The sequence below is a fragment of the Protopterus annectens genome, chromosome 6.part0 (genome assembly GCF_019279795.1).
Source record: "Protopterus annectens isolate FY-2018-M chromosome 6.part0, PAN1.0, whole genome shotgun sequence".
Lineage (NCBI taxonomy): Eukaryota > Metazoa > Chordata > Ceratodontiformes > Protopteridae > Protopterus > Protopterus annectens.
In genome coordinates, this window is record NC_056737.1 from 9,158,265 (window position 1) to 9,175,620 (window position 17,356).

At 42.9% G+C, this 17,356-nt stretch overlaps 1 protein-coding gene across 1 annotated transcript in view; it reads left to right on the forward strand.

The window, feature by feature from the left end:
- Nucleotides 1-240: 240 nt before the first annotated feature.
- PC (pyruvate carboxylase) overlaps nt 241-17,356 on the forward strand; it is a 2,844,646-nt gene continuing 2,827,530 nt past the window's right edge. The window contains exon 1 of the mRNA XM_044073797.1: nt 241-259. The gene's annotated coding sequence lies outside the window, so the exon portion shown is untranslated. The remainder of the gene's footprint in view (nt 260-17,356) is intronic.

The following is a 17,356-nucleotide window of genomic DNA, read 5'->3' on the forward strand; positions in this document are numbered from 1 at the left end:
GCGGAATATTATCTTGACACAAGTAAATACTTGCCTTTTTTGCCACTGGTGGGGAATTGATGACTCTGTCATTAAATAAGTGCTGCTGGAACAAATTCTGTCAGTGTCAAAACTGATTACTGAAGGGGTGTGGCAAGGGTGGAAATGCTTTGGGTCACTTTACATTTTCCTAAGTGAACCACATCTGCAACATTGTAGACCATTACGCTTGGAGCCTTGCAGAGGATCACCGATCTTACTAGACTAGATTGTAGGCAAGGTAAGAAACATGAACTACAGGTTTGCTTCTAAAATTCATTCATGAACACAAATGTGGTTCATATTTGCCCCTTTGCATGTTCAGTGCTTAATTCCAGCTGGAAATTGAGTTTTCTACAGTTATTAGTGCTTCATGTTGGAACAATTGAGCACTGCAAATAAATATATAAATTAAAAGGATTTCCTTTTTGTTTTAAAATGTTTGACACTGTGATTTGGAAGCCTTTGGGTGTAAAGTGATGCTATGCTTGTGTATTTTATTATACAGCTTTTTAGTGATTACACCATTATTTAAAATACACATCTGCAAGTGAGAATGGTGAAAGCAGCAAAAAAGTTGGGTTGAAAAAGATATAGTTGTTTGGATTCAGAAATGTAGGGGTGGTTAAACTGGTGCCACGGCTCTGTGGTGCTAGTGTTTGATATGTTTGATATGTGAAGAGGCTTGTATTTGTGCTATGCTTCTGCATTTCTGTGCCCATGCTTAGTGCTTGAGATGGACACCATAAAAGCAGGTACCTGACGCATTCGAAGGTAAAAAGTTTGTCTTAAACCAGTAAGTGACTGTTTTTCATTTCCACGTTTTGTGGATCCCGTGTCCTTCAGCCAGATCAGTGATTCATCAACATTTACTTTATTTGTTAGCATGGTTTATGCTACGGTGACATTAACACTTCTTATCCAGACTTCAGTGCTGTAAAAGAATTCAGTGTTCTTGAAGGTATAAAAGTATGAAAGCTTAAAGGGCCTTTCATTTTCAGCTAATTTGCATTCATCCTAAATGTAGTGATGTGCTATTTTGGGGTAGCAGCAAAAGCATAGGAAGTGCCGATTGGCACTGCTGTACAGTACTGAGGGTGTAACGGAGTGCCATTCTCTGTAACTGCAGGGCAGTGGTGCCGTGAGGGCACCAAGGTACTTGCGTATTCATCTATCCCATCAACTGAGCTCCATAATAACTGGAGTATAACAGCTCTCTCAGTTGGAGAAGCAGGCAGACCCTCTAAGATATGGTAAACAAGTTTGTTGGCTAAGATATGCAAGTTGCCCGATGATATTGTATGTGTACTGGTAGCCACCATCTTGCTACGATTTCAAAATTAAATAGTGAAATGTACTGCCTTTCTTTTCCATCACAACTCAGGTGGTTGAATTAGAAGCCCCATTTAGAGCAGCATTTGGGTTCCTTGTGATGGTTCAAGCCATGTTTAAGCACTGTGGGTCATTTCAAGCATGAATATTCAAATATGCCTTAAAATGACACTAAAATGTTCAATCTGGATAAGATTAAATATGTATTTATTATAACACTGTAACAATTAGGTTTTGGTGCTTCTCTGAAGTAGGCATGCAAGTGTGTGTATAAACATACATATATACACACATACATACATAGACATACACACACACCATATATTTTGTGTGTGTGTACAACATGCATTTCTCATGAAATATTGAATGCTCATGAGGAAATCAAAAGTATGATTTTTTTTCCCCACCCCTGAATTGTATGTAATAAATTCAGGATCATACAACAGTGGGGTAAGGGCTGCAGCACAATACCATACAAAAGGCTGCTGGCACAAACGCAGTTTGATAGAACATTCACTTTTTTTTCCCCAATAGAAAAAAAAATTGTGCATATGAATGTTAGTTCTTTCAAACTGTAACTAATATGTTGGTGTACAAGATGTTCTTCGTGTTTCACTGTTGCAGACATTACTTTTGGGTTATCTGCTTACAGGTAGCCCTCAGCTGGCCTGAATATCAAAGTCTTGGTCAGGGGTATAAAGCATGCAGCCGACGCCATTACATCAGTCTTTCTTGCCACGCAGTGCCCGAAGCAGAAGCAGTTCGCAAGTGCCGGTCGGCCGACTCCTGAAATCTTCGTTTTAGAGTTTCAGAACCGAAGTATTCAAAAAAGCTAAGTACCACGTTGGGGATCCTTTTTCTTGCTATAAACTGATGTCAGTAAAAGTTAACAATTGTATTACCTGTGGAAAGCAAATACCTCAAAGATTTTCATTCGTACTGCATTCCTTGCTTAGGCCTAGACCACGACGTCCCTCACTGTCGGTTTTGTGCATTATTCAGTCCGTGAACTATTTGTCGTCAGTCCATTTTTGCAGCAAAGTATTTCGGTACTCGGTTTAATTATCCAGAAATGGCTTCGGTAAGCCATCCGACTACTGACATTCCGAAAAAACATAAAGATAGACAGATCGCATAGGTCCAAAGCTGCTGACGTCACTTACGTTAAGCTAGTCGCCAGTTCACCGGTAATCAGTGAGGCACTTTCGCAGCACCTAATACCCGCTACTTCAGATTTGCAGGCCTCTACTGAGACCCATTCAGAGTCCGTTATGCCGCAAGATGCTTCTTTAACTATGGAACCTGCGAATGTCTCTACCTTGGATGGGTCCCAAGCCACTGTGCAGGCACCGGCTTCTGAGGGTGTATTCAGGCCTACGGACTTGCATTTCAAACCGACGCCATCTTCTTCTTCAAGGCCTAAAACTCGACCCATGCCTAGAAAACAGATGTCCAAACCGCATGGTCAGGCCCATATGCCTAAAAACAAATAAGAATGACTGATGACCTTATTACTTTAATCAGGGGAAGTCAGCCTTCTCCCTGTAAGAGACCTAGAACTGATTTTCCTTCTGACTCTTCTGATCAGGATTCTGAAATTTCTGTTTCTTCTGATTACCAGGATTTGCCCTTATCTACCTATGAGGATTCTGATTCAGAGGACTCCAGTCCCTCTGCTTCCCCTCCAGAAGATTTTTCATTTGGTGAAACCTTGAACACTCTTAGGGAGCATTTCCACTGGGAAAGCTAGCATTACTCTGACTCCAAAAAGAGGCCTAGGGAATTCTTACTCCTACCTCAACACAGGCCTTCAGCTATCCCTCCTGTCCTGGACATTGTAGATGATGCCTTCTTGGAATCTAGCCTGGCCCCAGACACTTTACCTCCAGCTCCCTGGAAACCTGACAGGTATTACAGAGTACCTGACTCTCACAAGTTCCTTTTCAAGAATCCTACTGCGGTCCCAGAGACTATTTCCCAGGGACCTAAATGCATTAAGGCTACTGCTGCCAAAAACCCTACCCCACTCTGATAGAGATTTCAGGGCCTTGGACAGATGGGGTAAGAGGGTATACACTTCTGCTACTTTGGCCATTAGGGCCTTAAACTGCACGTTTCATATGTTAAAGTATCAGCAGTATATTATGGGACTACTTAAACAGAAAATTATGTTGATTCCTGACTGTGCTGAAAATAAAGAATTACAGGATTTAATGCATTCTGCTGAACAAGTTGCTAAACATACTTTGCAGTGTGGGTTTGACTCTTCAGAAGCATCTTGCAGGGCTGTTGTCACTTGGTCTGTTCTTAGAAGCCATGCTTGGCGTAAGCAGCAAAATTTGCCAGATCATGTTAAAGCTAAATTACTGGATGCTCCCTTAAACCAAGACTGCCTGTTTGGCAACAAAGCAGAAGTCCTTAAAAACATGGAGGAAAAAGCTAAATCTATGCAAACTGTTAAAGATTTCCTGCAAGTACAGCCTTCCAGATTCAGTAGGCATTGGCTTTCTAAGAATTAGTCCTTTCCTGTCTCTTCCAGGCCTTCTCAGTCCAAACCCAGGAACAGCAGACCACCCAGGCTACAGTCTCAAGGTACTCCCAGGCGTAAGCAGTGGGGGGCGTCCACTTCCAAAGTTGGAAGTAGTAAGACTCCCCCTATGGAAACTGTCACAATGACTTAACCTTAAACCTTCTCAGACCTGCCCAACTGCATGCTCCTTTAGGGGGAAAGATCGCACTGCATGCAAAAAATGGGAACTCATTACCCAGGACAAATGGGTTCTAAATATAGTTTCCCAAGGATACAGATTCCACTTCCACACCTTACTAACTCCAAACTGTTGGCCAGACCTACCCCCAAATCAGTGGGCAGAGGCTCAACAGCAGGTTCTCTCTCTTGTAAGTATCATGGCTATTTAACCTTTCCCAGCAGAAGAAAGGGGACATGGTTTTTACTTAAGACTATTCCTGGTACCCAGAAAAGACAGCTCCTGGCGTCCTATCCTGGACCTCTCTATTCTAAACTCCTTTTTTGTAATCCCAAAATTCAAAATGCTAACACTTCAGCAGCTGCTTCCTATGCTAGACAAAGATGCCTGGTTGGCTACCTTAGATTTAAAGGAAGCTTACTTGCACATTCCAATAAGGGAATCTTGCAGGAAAATCCTATGCTTCAGAGCAGGCTGCATGCACTATCAGTTCTCTGCACTTCCCTTTGGCTTATCTACTGCGCCCAGGGTATTCACAAAATGCCTAGCTCCAGTCATTGCATTTTGCAGGCAAAGAAATATTCAAATATATACATACCTGGACGATTGTCTTAATTCAGGCAGAAAGCCAGGACATGCTACTAAATCATCTGGCATTTGTAAAGAAACTTCTAACCTCACTGGGGTACACCATAAACAAAAAGAAATCTCATCTAGTACCCTACCAACAAATTGTATTCTTGGGAGCAATCCTGAACAGAACTTCCCAAATGGCTTACCTCACACCAGAGGAACAAGTTTATTTGACAGCCTACTTCAAGCTACTGGCCACAAAGACCCAGCTATCTGCAAGGAAAATCCTGCAAGCCCTGGGGTTCATGGCCTCTTGCATTCTACTAATTCCATATGCAAGACTGCATATGAGGAAACTATGATGGTATCTAAAAAGCCTATGGTGTCAACATTCACAGGACCTGGAATCAATGATTCGTATCATTCCTTGCTTAAAGACAGAGTTCCCTTGGTGGGCAGAGGCTTGCCACCACAGTAAGGGACTGCCATTCAGTCCACCCCCTGCCACCCAAACCCTAACAGACGCATCAGACTATGCATGGGGGGGGGGGGGGCTCACTTGGCAGGGCAGTGCATTCAGGGCAAATGGAACCAGAGTCAGATGCACCTGCATATCAATCAAAAAGAAATGTTAGCTGTACAGAATTCACTGACAGCCTTCAAGGACCACATTCTTCCCAAACCATTATTAGTAAAGACAGACAACACCACTGTTATGTGGTATATAAACAAGCATGGGGGAACCCACTCGTACCCTCTCTGCAGACTAGCCATGGCTCTGTGGAACACAGCCTTGAGCTACCAAGTGCACCTACAAGCACAATTCCTGCCAGGCAAGCTAAATTCACTGGCAGACAACCTAAGCAGAAATCTCATGGGCCCAAACAAGTGGAAATTGGAACCAAATATATTCAACATTTTGAGAAACCAATGGGGGAACTCAGAGATAGACCTGTTTACCTCCCCTCAGAGCTACCAATTGGACAAATTCTGCACAAGGACTCCCCACAGCCAAGCTTGGAAAATGGATGCCCTATTCTTCACCCGGGAAAGGCTCTCAGTTTATGCTTTTCCCCTCTGCCTCTCCTCTTGAAAGTACTGCTAAAGATCAAACAAGACAAACCAAGGACGATACTGACTGCACCAGACTGGCCTCGCCAACACTGATACCCCCTCTTGCGCAGTATGTCACTGCTGAATCCATGGCACCTGCCTCAGACCCCTTCCCTGCTGTCCCAGCAGGAGGGCCAGGTTCTGCACCCCCAGCTTCAAACCCTGAACCTTGCAGCCTGGCTAATTCACTGAGCTCTCCAATAGCATCCCTCAGTAAGCAGGTGCTAGATATCATTCTGGAGGCCAGGAGGCCCAGTACTAGAAAATCCTATACTGAAAAGTGGAAAAGATACTGTTCCTGGAGCCAGACTTAACGGATGGGCAAAACAATGCCCAGCTTACCGCATGTTCTTCAATACTTAACAGAGATGCTCCACAAGGGCCTTTCCTTCTCATCAATTAAAATTCATGTCTCAGCCATTTCAGCACATTATAATACTGAGCCACACCTCTTCTCTCACCCCCTGCTGAAACAATTCCTCAGAGGGGCCACAAATTTAAGCCCACTCAGGAGAGCCCAGCCTGGGACCTTAACTTCATACTGGAAAAGCTCACTCTACCTCCTTTTGAGCCAGCTGCAACTGCAGAGTTGAAATTCCTTTCTTGGACAACTGCTTTCCTTCTAGCCATCACTGCAGCAAGAAGAGTGTTTGAACTTCAGGCCCTCATGGCAGTGGAGCCCTTCATCTTCCATGCTGACAGGGTGTCCCTCAGGACCAATCCTTCCTTTATGCACAAGGTGGTATCAAGTGTGGCCCTTAATCAGTCCATTCATTTGCCTACCTTTTTTTCTAATCCACAGAACAAAGGAGAACGAATACTGTACTCTTTGGACGTGCACAGACAACTAAGATTTTATTTGGACAGGACTAAGACTCTTAGAAAAACTGAACAGCTGCTAGTTGCCTTTGCTGCAGGGGCAGATGGGAAGGCCATTTCAAAGCAAACCATTTATAAGTGAAGAGGTCACTGTATTTTTTTCTGCTATAAGCAACATGGAAAACCTACCCCTCAGAGGATAAGATCACATTCTACCAGGGCTGCGTCTACTTCTACAGCCTTTCTCAGAGGTGTCCCTACCAGGAACATCCTAGAAGCTGCTACCTGGAGTTCTATACATACCTTCACCAAGCATTACCACTTGCCTATGTTTTCTAAATCCAGAGCTGGTTTTGCCACTGAAGTCTTGCAGGGCTTAATAGCTGGTCCTAATGCTCTCTGACTTCCTCCTCCCTGCCTTAGCTTTGGGAATCTACCCAAATTTAATGACTGCAACAGTGAAACACGAAGAACATAGTACAGTTGCGTACACTTACCATAAATGTAGATATTCAAGTGTATTCACTGTTGCAGTCCTGGTTACCCTCCCTCCAGCCCCCCGACTTCTCTAGGCTATACCTTTCTTCTGGTCTAATGTATTTCAGCTTTCTGGTGTATTTGCTTTTTGTTGGCGGTGTAACCTTTATATATATACATATATATATATATATATATATATATATATATATATATATTGCTTCCCATTATGGGGGCACCTGACATCTGGGGCAGGAAAAACTGATGTAATAGTGTCGCCTGCATGCTTTATACCCCTGACTACCTGACGTCATGGAAGAAGAGACAGCATCCGATGCAGGACCCAAGACTTTGATATTCAGGCCTGCTGAGGGCTACCTGCAGGCAGATAACCCAAATGTAATGACTGCAACAGTGAATACACTCGAACATCTACATTTATGGTAAGTGTACACAACTGTACATTTTTGATGATCCCATTTTTGGTGGGAAATTACTTCTCCATAGCATTCCAGGGGTTATGTTTTATCTAATCTTTTAGTCTGTAGATATTTTTACACCTAGATGCAGAATTAGGGGGGGGAAATAACTAGCAGAGGAGGCTGCAGACAACTGTTTCAGTTAGAGCCTTTTGTAGGGTGTGTACGGCTTTCTGTCTTTTTTTGATTCTTGAAGTAATTTTAATTGGAAACTGAAAAGTAACAAATCAGCAGGGAATTGTTGGTGCTTGAAAGGGTAAAGTAAACTGAAACAGTTTTTATTCCTGATGCTTCCCTCATTGTGTTAGTAAACTGGTAGTACAACAAAAATATTTTGAGAGGAATCTCTTGCAGTTCTGTCAAGTAATAAAGCATGCTGCAGCTGTAAAATGGGAATGCTTTTCTCTGTCAGTAAACTGGATGTACAGTAAAATGTTTTGGGATAGAACTGTAGATATCTGTAATATAGTAGTTCTTTACATATAATGTATCGCATATTACTACTTTTAAACACATTTAGATTGTATACAGGAGAGATGATTACAATGAGTTTTCCTCACCTTCTGAGTGAGTCAAGAAGGTGGAGAGCGGAGATGATTACCATTGCTAGTTTAGAGGCGGAATTTTATCTTGACACAAGTAAATACTTGCATTTTTTGCCACTGGTGGGGAATTGATGGCTCTGTCTTTAAATAAATGCTGCTGGAACAAATTCTGTCAGTGTCAAAACTGATTACTGAAGGGGTGTGGCAAGGGTGGAAATGCTTTGGGTCACTTTACACTTTCCTGTACTGCGGTGGTGGTGCTGTGGTAGCGTTGTCGCCTCACAGTTAGACGTTGCCCGTTCGATTTTCAGTTACAGCGTCTTCTGTGTAGCGACATGCGTGAATGGGCGTTCCTTTGTTGAAGGTTGTGCGTTAGGCCTGGCAAGCCAGTACGTAAAAATCTACTGCCAATCATTAGTGGACCGGAGTTCCGCTGTGGCGACCCCCTAACTGGGGAAAAGCCGAAAGACACAAACAAACAAACGCTTGCAGCCTTGCAGAGGATCACCAATCTTACTAGACTAGATTGTAGGCAAGGTAAGAAACAGGAACTACAAGTTTGCTTCTAAAATTCATTCATGAACACAAATGTGGTTCATATTTGCCCATTTGCATGTTCAGAGCTTAATTCCAGCTGGAAAGTGAGTTTTCTACAGTTGTTAGTGCTTCATTCTGGAACAACTGAGCACTGCAAATAAATATATAAATTAAAAGGATTTTCTTTTTGTTTTAAAATGTTTGACACTGTGATTTGGAAGCCTTTGGGTGTAAAGTGATGCTATGCTTGTGCATTTTATTATACAGCTTTTTAGTGATTACACCATTATTTAAAATACACATCTGCAAGTGAGAATGGAGAAAGCAGCAAAAAAGTTGGGTTGAAAAAGATATAGTTGTTTGGATTCAGAAATGTAGGGGTGGTTAAACTGGTGCCACGGCTCTGTGGTGCTAGTGTTTGATATTTTTGATATGCGAAGAGGCAGGTATTTGTGCTATGCTTCCTGCATTTCTGTGCTGATGCTTAGTGCTTGAGATGGACACCATAAAAGCAAGTACTTGACGCATTAAAAGGTAAAAAGTTTGTCTTAAACCAGTAAGTGACTGTTTTTCATTTCCACGTTTTGTGGATCCTGTGTCCTTCAGCCAGATCAGTGATTCATCAACATTTACTTTATTTGTTAGCATGGTTTATGCTACGGTGACATTAACACTTCTTAACCAAGACTTCAGTGCTGTAAAATAATTCAGTGCTTTTGAAGGTATAAAAGGATGAAAGATTACAGGGCCTTTCATTTTCAGCTAATTTGCATTCATCCTAAATGTAAGTGATATGCTATATTGGGGTAGCAGTAAAAGCACAGGAAGTGCCGATTGGCACTGCTGTACAGTACTGAGTTGTACATTAGGGTGCAACTGAGTGCCATTCTCTGTAATTGCAGGGCAGTGGTGCTGTGAGGGCACCAAGGTACTTGCGTATTCATCTATCCCATCAACTGAGCTCCATAGTAACTGGAGTATAACAGCTCTCTGAGTTGGGGAAGCAGGCAGGCCCTCTGAGATATGGTGAACAAGTTTCTTGGCTAAGATATGTAAGTTGCCTGATGATATTGTATGTGTACTGGTAGCTATCTTGCTAGGGTTTGAAAATTAAATAGTGAAATGTACTGCCTTTGTTTTCCATCACAACACAGGTGGTTGAATTAGAAGTCCCATTTAGAGCAGCATTTGGGTTCCTTGTGATGGTTCGAGCCATGTTTAAGCACAGTTGGTAATTTCAAGCATGAATAATCAAATGTGCCTTAGAATGACACTAAAATGTCCAATCTGGATAAGATTAAATATGCATTTATTGTAACATTGTAACAATTAGGTTTTGGTGCTTCTCTGAAGTAGGTATGCAAGTGTGTGCAAACATACATATATACACACATACATACATAAACACACACACACCATATATTTTGTATATGTGTGTGTATGTGTGTGTGTGTGTGTGTACAACATGCGTTTCTCATGAAATATTGAATGCTCATGAGGAAATCAAAAATAAGAGGATCAAAGGGCTCAAACAGATGCCATATGCTGCCCGGTTAAAGAAACTCCAGCTCTACTCAGTGGCATACCGCCTGTTCAGAGGCGATCTGTGCCTGACGTATAAAGCCATGTCCAACCCGGAATTAATGGACATGCTGCACCTCAGAAAATCCAAATCCCATCGAGCTACGCACTCAAGAGACTTGAACCTCAGCACTGAAATAAATAGGACATGCTGGAGGGACAGATTCATAACCCAGAGGCTCCCTTCACTCTGGAATAAAATCCCAGTCCAGGTTAGGCAGAGTCCCTCATTGACTCTCTTCAAGAGGAATCTTGATGAGTGGATGGGAGATCGTAGGTTTACCCCGGGTATCACTTCTATGTCACTGTTAGACAGAGGCACAGTATACTAACCTCGAAAAAGGGCATAGCAAAATAAATTTAAAATGGGTGGCGAAAGCCAAACACACTCTGGCTAGGCTTATAAATGCCCTAGGGCAGATAGCCTAGTATGAACCTATGATTTTTTTCCCACCCCTGCTAATTCTATGTAATAACTCCAGGATCACACAACAGTAGGGTAAGGGCTGCAGCACAATACCATACAAAAGGCTGCTGGCACAAATGCAATTTGATAGAATTCACCTTTTTTCCCCAATAGAGAAAAAAAATTGCGCATATGAATGTTAGTTCTTTCAAACTGTAACTAATACGTTGGTGTACAAGATGTTCTTCGTGTTTCAATGTTGCAGTCATTGCAGGTAGCCCTCAGCCAGCCTGAATATCAAAGTCTTGGGTCCTGTGTCGGATGCTGTCTCTTCTTCTATGATGTCAGGTGGTCAGGGGTATAAAGCATGCAGCTGACGTCATTACATCAATCTTTCTTGCCGTGTGGTAACCGAAGCAGAAGCAGTTCGCAAGTGCCGGTCGGCAGACTCCTGAAATTTTCATTTTCGAGTTTCAGAACCGAAGTCTTCAAAAAAAGGTAAGGACCCCGTTGGGGATCCTTTCTCTTGCTCTAAACCGATGTCAGTAAAAGTTAACAATTGTATTACCTGTGGAAAGCAAATAACTCAAAGATTTTCATTCGTACTGCATTCCTTGCTTAGGCCCAGACCACAACGTCCCTCACTTTCGGTTTTGTGCCTTATTCAGTCCTCGAACTATTCGTCGTCGGTCCATTTTTGCAGCAAACTATTTCGGTCCTCTGTTTAATTATCCAGAAATGGCTTCGGTAAGCCATCAGACTATCGACATTCTGAAAAAACATAAAGATAAAGACAGAGACAGGTCCAAAGCTGCTGATGACGCTTCTGTTAAGCTAGTCGCCAGTACTCAGTGAGTCACTTTCGCAGCACCTGATACCCACTAATTCAGATTCGCAGGCCTATACTGAGACCCATTCGGAATCCAGTATGCCGCGAGATGCTTCTTTGACTATGGAACCTGCGGATGTCTCTACCTTGGATGGGTCCATAGCCACTGTGCAGGTACCGGCTTCTGAGGGTGTATTCAGGCCTACGGACTTGCATTTCAAACCAAAACGCCATCTTCTTCTTCATGGTCTAAAACTCGACCCATGCCTAGAAAACAGACGTCCAAACCGCATGGTCAGGCCCATATACCTAAAAAAACAAATGATAAGAATGGCTTAAGACCTTATTACTTTAATCAGGGGAAGCCAGCCTTCTCCCGCTAAGAGACCTAGAACTGATTTTCCTTCCGACTCTCCTGTAATTTCTGCTTCTTCTGATTACCAGGATTTGCCTTTACCTACCTATGAGGATTCTGATGCAGAGGACTCCATTCCCTCTGCTTCTCCTCCAGAAGATTTTTCTTTTGGTGAAACCTTGCACACTCTTAGGGAGCATTTCTGCCTGGAAAGCCAGGATTACTCTGACTCCAAAAAGAGGCTTAGGGAATTCTTACTCCTACCTCAACACAGGCCTTTAGCTACCCCTCCTGTCCTGGACATTGCAGATGATGCCTTCTTGGAATCTAGCCTGGCCCCAGACACTTTACCTCCAGCTCCCAGGAAACCTGACAGGTATTACAGAGTACCTGACTCTCACAAGTTCCTTTTCTTGAACCCTACTGCAGAACCAGAGACCATTTCTCAGGGACCTAAAGGCATTAAGGCTACTACTGCCAAAAACCCTTCCCCACTCTTAGAGATTCCAGGGCCTTGGACAGATGGGGTAAGAAGGTCTACACTTCTGCTCCTTTGGCCATTAGGGCCTTAAACTGCCAGTTTCATATGTAAAAGTATCAGCAATATATTATGGGATTACTTAAACAGAAAATGATGTTCATTCCTGACTGTGCTGAAAACAAAGAATTATGGGATTTAATATATTCTGCTGAACAAGTTGGTAAACATACTTTGCAATGTGGCTTCGACTCTTTAGAAACATCTTGCAGGGCTGCTGTCACTGGGTCTGTTCTTAGAAGGCATGCTTGGCGTAAGGAGCAAAATTTGCCAGATCATGTTAAAGCTAAATTACTGGATGCTCCCTTAAACCAAGGCCGCCTGTTTGGCAACAAAGCAGAAGTCCTTAAAAAGATGTGGAGGAAAAAGCTAAATCTATGCAAACTGTTAAAGATTTCCTGCAAGTACAGCCTCCCAGAGTCAGTAGGCAATGGCATTCTAAGAATTGGTCCTTTCCTGTCTCTTCCAGGCCTTCTCAGTCCAAACCCAGGAAGAGCAGGCCACCCAGTATATATATTTATGTATTTATTGTTATATATTTTTTAATATTGTCTTTTAACTTATTTGTCCTTATATTATTAGGTTTTAGCGATTATTTAGTGTAATGTATTTCTTTCCCCATTTGCTGTACACTATACATTTTATGTCTTTGTAACCTTTATATATATGTATGTATATATATATATATTTATATGTAAAATTGCTTCCCATTATGGGGGCACCTGACATCTGGGGCAAGAAAAACTGATGTAATGGCGTCGGCTGCATGCTTTATACCCCTGACTACTTGACGTCATGGAAGAAGAGACAACATCCGATGCAGGACCCAAGACTTTGATATTCAAGCCAGCTAACGGCTACCTGCAGGCAGATAACCCAAATGTAATAACTGCAATAGTGAATACACTCGAACATCTACATTTATGGTAAGTGCACACAACGTTACTTTCTGACAGTGATTAAGCCCTATATAAAAATTCTTATTTTGAGTACAGTGGTGTTGTAGGTTTGTCAGATGTTCTTCGTGTTTCACTGTTGCAGTCATTACATTTGGGTAATCAGCTGGCAGGTTGCCCTCAGTCGGCCTGAATTCCAAAGTCTTGGGTCCTGCATCAGTCGCTGTCTCCTTTTCCATGACGTCAGGGGTATAAAACATGCAGCCGACATGCATTTTCTTTAGTCTTTCTTGCTGTGCGGTGCCCGAAGCAGAAGCATTTCGCAAGTGCCAGTCGGCCGACTACTGAAATATTCGAGTTTGAGTTTCAGAACCAAAGTCTTCACTAAAGCGAAGTACCCTGTTGGGGAAACTTTTTTTCTTGCTCCATACCGGTGTCAGAAAAAGTTAATAATTGTATTACTTGTGGGAAGCAAGTACCTCATAAGGATTTCCATTTATACTGTATTCCTTGCCTAGGCCCTGATCACAACGTGCCTGGCTGTCGGTTTCGTTCTAGATTTAACCAACGCACTATTAAGCGTCGGTATATTTTTGCCTCAAAGTATTTTGGAAACAGATTTAACAACTCAGAAATGTTGTCTGATAGCAATCCGACTACTGGAGTATATAAAAAAACGCAAAGAAAAGGACAGAGAGAGACAGTCGAGGTCCAAAACAGATGAAGAAGCTTCTCCTAAGGCAGTCGCCGGTACTCAGTGAGGTGCTTTTGCAGCCCCCGATACCTGCTACTTTCGAGTCACATGCCCCTACTGACACCCATGTGGAGTCTGGCATGCCGCGAGATACTGAAAGTATTGGACCCATGGATGTATCTCCCCCGGATGGGTCCGGAGCCGCTGAGCAGGCACCAGCTACTGAGGGTGTTTTCAGGCCTCAACATTTGTATATCAAACCGGCGACAGCTGCAAAACCAAAGACAAAAGCAACTTCTAAAACTAAAAAAACAATGTATGAGCCACGGGCATAGGCTTCTATGCCTAAAAAACAGATGATCAAAATGGCTGAAGACCTTATTACCTTGATCAGGGGTAACCATCCCCCTCCAGATAAGAGGCCTAGGCAAGACACTGATTATGAATCTTCAGATCAGGTTTCTACTTCTTCTAATTTCTCTTCTGATCAGGAATTATCTATACCTCCCTATGAGGATTCAGATGCAGAGGAGTCTATACCATCTGCATCACCTCCTAAGGATTACGCGTTTGGAGAAGCCTTGCATACTTTGAGGGAGAATTTTCACTGGGAGAGTCTAGATTTCTAAGAATCAAAAAAGAGGCTCAGGGATTTCCTTCTCCCTCAGCACAGGCCTTTAGCCATACCCCCTGTTTTAGACATTGTGGATGTGTTTTCGGAGTCAAGCTTGACCCTTGACTCCTTACCTCCAGCTCCCAGCAAGCCTGACAGATATTACAGGGTCCCTGACTCACATAATTTTTTTTTTTTTAGAAACCCTGCTGCTGATCCTGAAACTATTTCACAGGGTCCAAAGGGAGTTAAGGCCTCAACAGCAAAAAATCCTACCCCCTCTGACAGAGATTCAAGGGCACTGGATAGATGGAGAAAAAAGGCTTATACATCTGCAACTTTGGCAGTTAGGGCCTTAAACTGTCAATTTCATATGCTCAGTATCAACAACATGTTATGGGATTACTGAGACAGAAAATGATGTTGATTTCTGAATGTGCAGAAAATAAAGAATTGCAGGATTTATTGCATGCAGCTGAACAGGTTGGAAAGCATACTTTGCAATGTGGTTTTGATTCCTTAGAGGCCTCCTGCACGGCCGCAGTTACTGGATCTGTGACTAGGAGGCATGCCTGGCTAAAGGAACAAAATTTTCCTGATCATGTTAAAGCTAAATTGCTAGATGCACCTTTACAGCATGATCCTCTGTTTGGTATTACGGCAGAAGAGGTTTTAAAGACAAAACTAAAAGTCTATGCAAACTGTAAAAGAAGTTTTACAAGTGCAGCCACCAAGATTCATCAGACATTGGCCTACAAAAAAATGGTCCTTTCCTGTGTCAGACAGAGCTCAAAGGGGCAAATCCAGATGCCCTAAGGGTTCCAGATACCAGGCGCAAGATTCATACAGGTCAAAGCAATGGGGCACTTCTACCTCCAAATCTGGAGGAGATAAAACGCAAACCTAAAGAAAACAGTCCCAATGACTTCCCTCTGCCTGCACCGAGCACTTATCTTTTGGCAGCACCCTTAGGGAGAAAATTAGCAAAATTGCTCAAAATTGGCAGTTAATAACCCAGGACAAGTGGTTGCTAAACATAGTATCACAGGGATACAGATTCCATTTCCATACTCTGCCAATGGCAAATGGTTGGCCAGATCTGCCAAAAAATCAATGGGCAGAGGCACATAAACAGGTTACGTCCCTCATGGATATGGGGGCTATTCAACCAGTACCAGAACAGGAAAAAGGACAAGGTTTTTACCCAAGACTGTTCTTGGTACCTAGAAAGGACAAGGCCTGGCAGCCAATACTGGATTTAATCGATTTTGAACACATACCTGGACATTCCAAAATTCAAAATGCTGACTTTGCAGCAGCTTCTGCCCATGCTGGGCAAGAATGCTTGGCTGGTGACATTAGACCTAAAAGAGGCATACCTGCATGTCCCAATAAGACAATCGTGCAGAAGATACCTCAGATTCAAGGCTGGCTTAATGCATTACCAATTCTCTGCACTGCCCTTTGGCTTATCTACTGTGCCCAGGGTCTTTACAAAGTGCCTGGCACCAGTAATTGCATTTTGCAGACAAAGAAGTATTCAAATATATCCTTATTTGGATGACTGTCTCATTCAAGCAGAGAACAAGGACATTCTTCTTCAACGCCTGGCGTTTGTGAAAAGGCTTCTAATATGCCTAGGGTACACAATAAACAGAAAGAAATCACAACTGGTACCCTCTCAAAAGATAACATTCCTGGGTGTAAGCTTGAATATAACTGCCCAGATGGCTTACCTCACGCCAGACAAGCAAAGGCAACTGACTACTTACTTCAAACTGACGGCAGCAAAAACCCAGTTATCTACAAGACAAATTCTGCAGGCTTTGGGCTTCATGGCATCCTGCATCCTACTGATTCCATATGCAAGACTGCATATGAGGAAACTTCAATGGTACCTAAAAAGTTTATGGATTCAACATTGTCACAGTCTGGAAACTATGATTCCTCTCATTCCCTGCCTACAACAGGAGTTTCTATGGTGGGCAAAGGCATGTCACTGAAACATGGGACGGTCCTTCACTCTACCCCCTGCCAGGCAAACCTTAACAGACGCATCAAATTATGCCTGGGGGGCCCACATGGCAGGAAGATGCATTCAGGGCATATGCACACCAAAATAAATGCATCTACATATCAACCAGAAAGAGATGCTAGCTGTTCAAAATGCCCTAACAGCCTTCAAGGACTTACTTCATCCAGGACAACTACTGATAAAGACGGACAACACCACGGACATATGGTATATAAACAAGCAGGGGGGCACACACTCATACCCCCTTTGTACTGGCACTGTGGGACACACCTTTGACTTACCAAATACATCTTCAAGCTCAATTCCTGCCAGGAAAGCAAAATACTCTGGCAGACAATTTAAGTAGAAACCTTATGGATCCTCACGAGTGGAAACTAGACCATCAAGTCTTCAGCATGATAACAAAGAAATGGGGGAGCCCAGACATAGATCTATTTGCCTCTCCTCAAAATTATCAATTGAAAAGATTCTGCACAAGGCCTTTTCACAGACAAGCATGGAAAGTGGACGCCCTATCCTTCAGTTGGAAAAACCTATCAGTTTACGCCTTTCCTCCTCTGCCTCTTCTTCCCAAGGTCCTGCTAAAAGTCAGACAAGAGAAGCCAAAGATGATACTAATTGCCCCGGACTGGCCCTGCCAATACTGGTACCCGATCCTAAGGAACTTGTCTCAATGCCCAGCTTGGATCTTACCTCAAAGACCTCAACTACTGTCCCAGCAAAACAATCAGATCCTGCACAATCAACTATGTAGTTATACAGACAACACCTCTCAGTAAAGCTGTGATGGATGTCCTTTTGAAAGCCA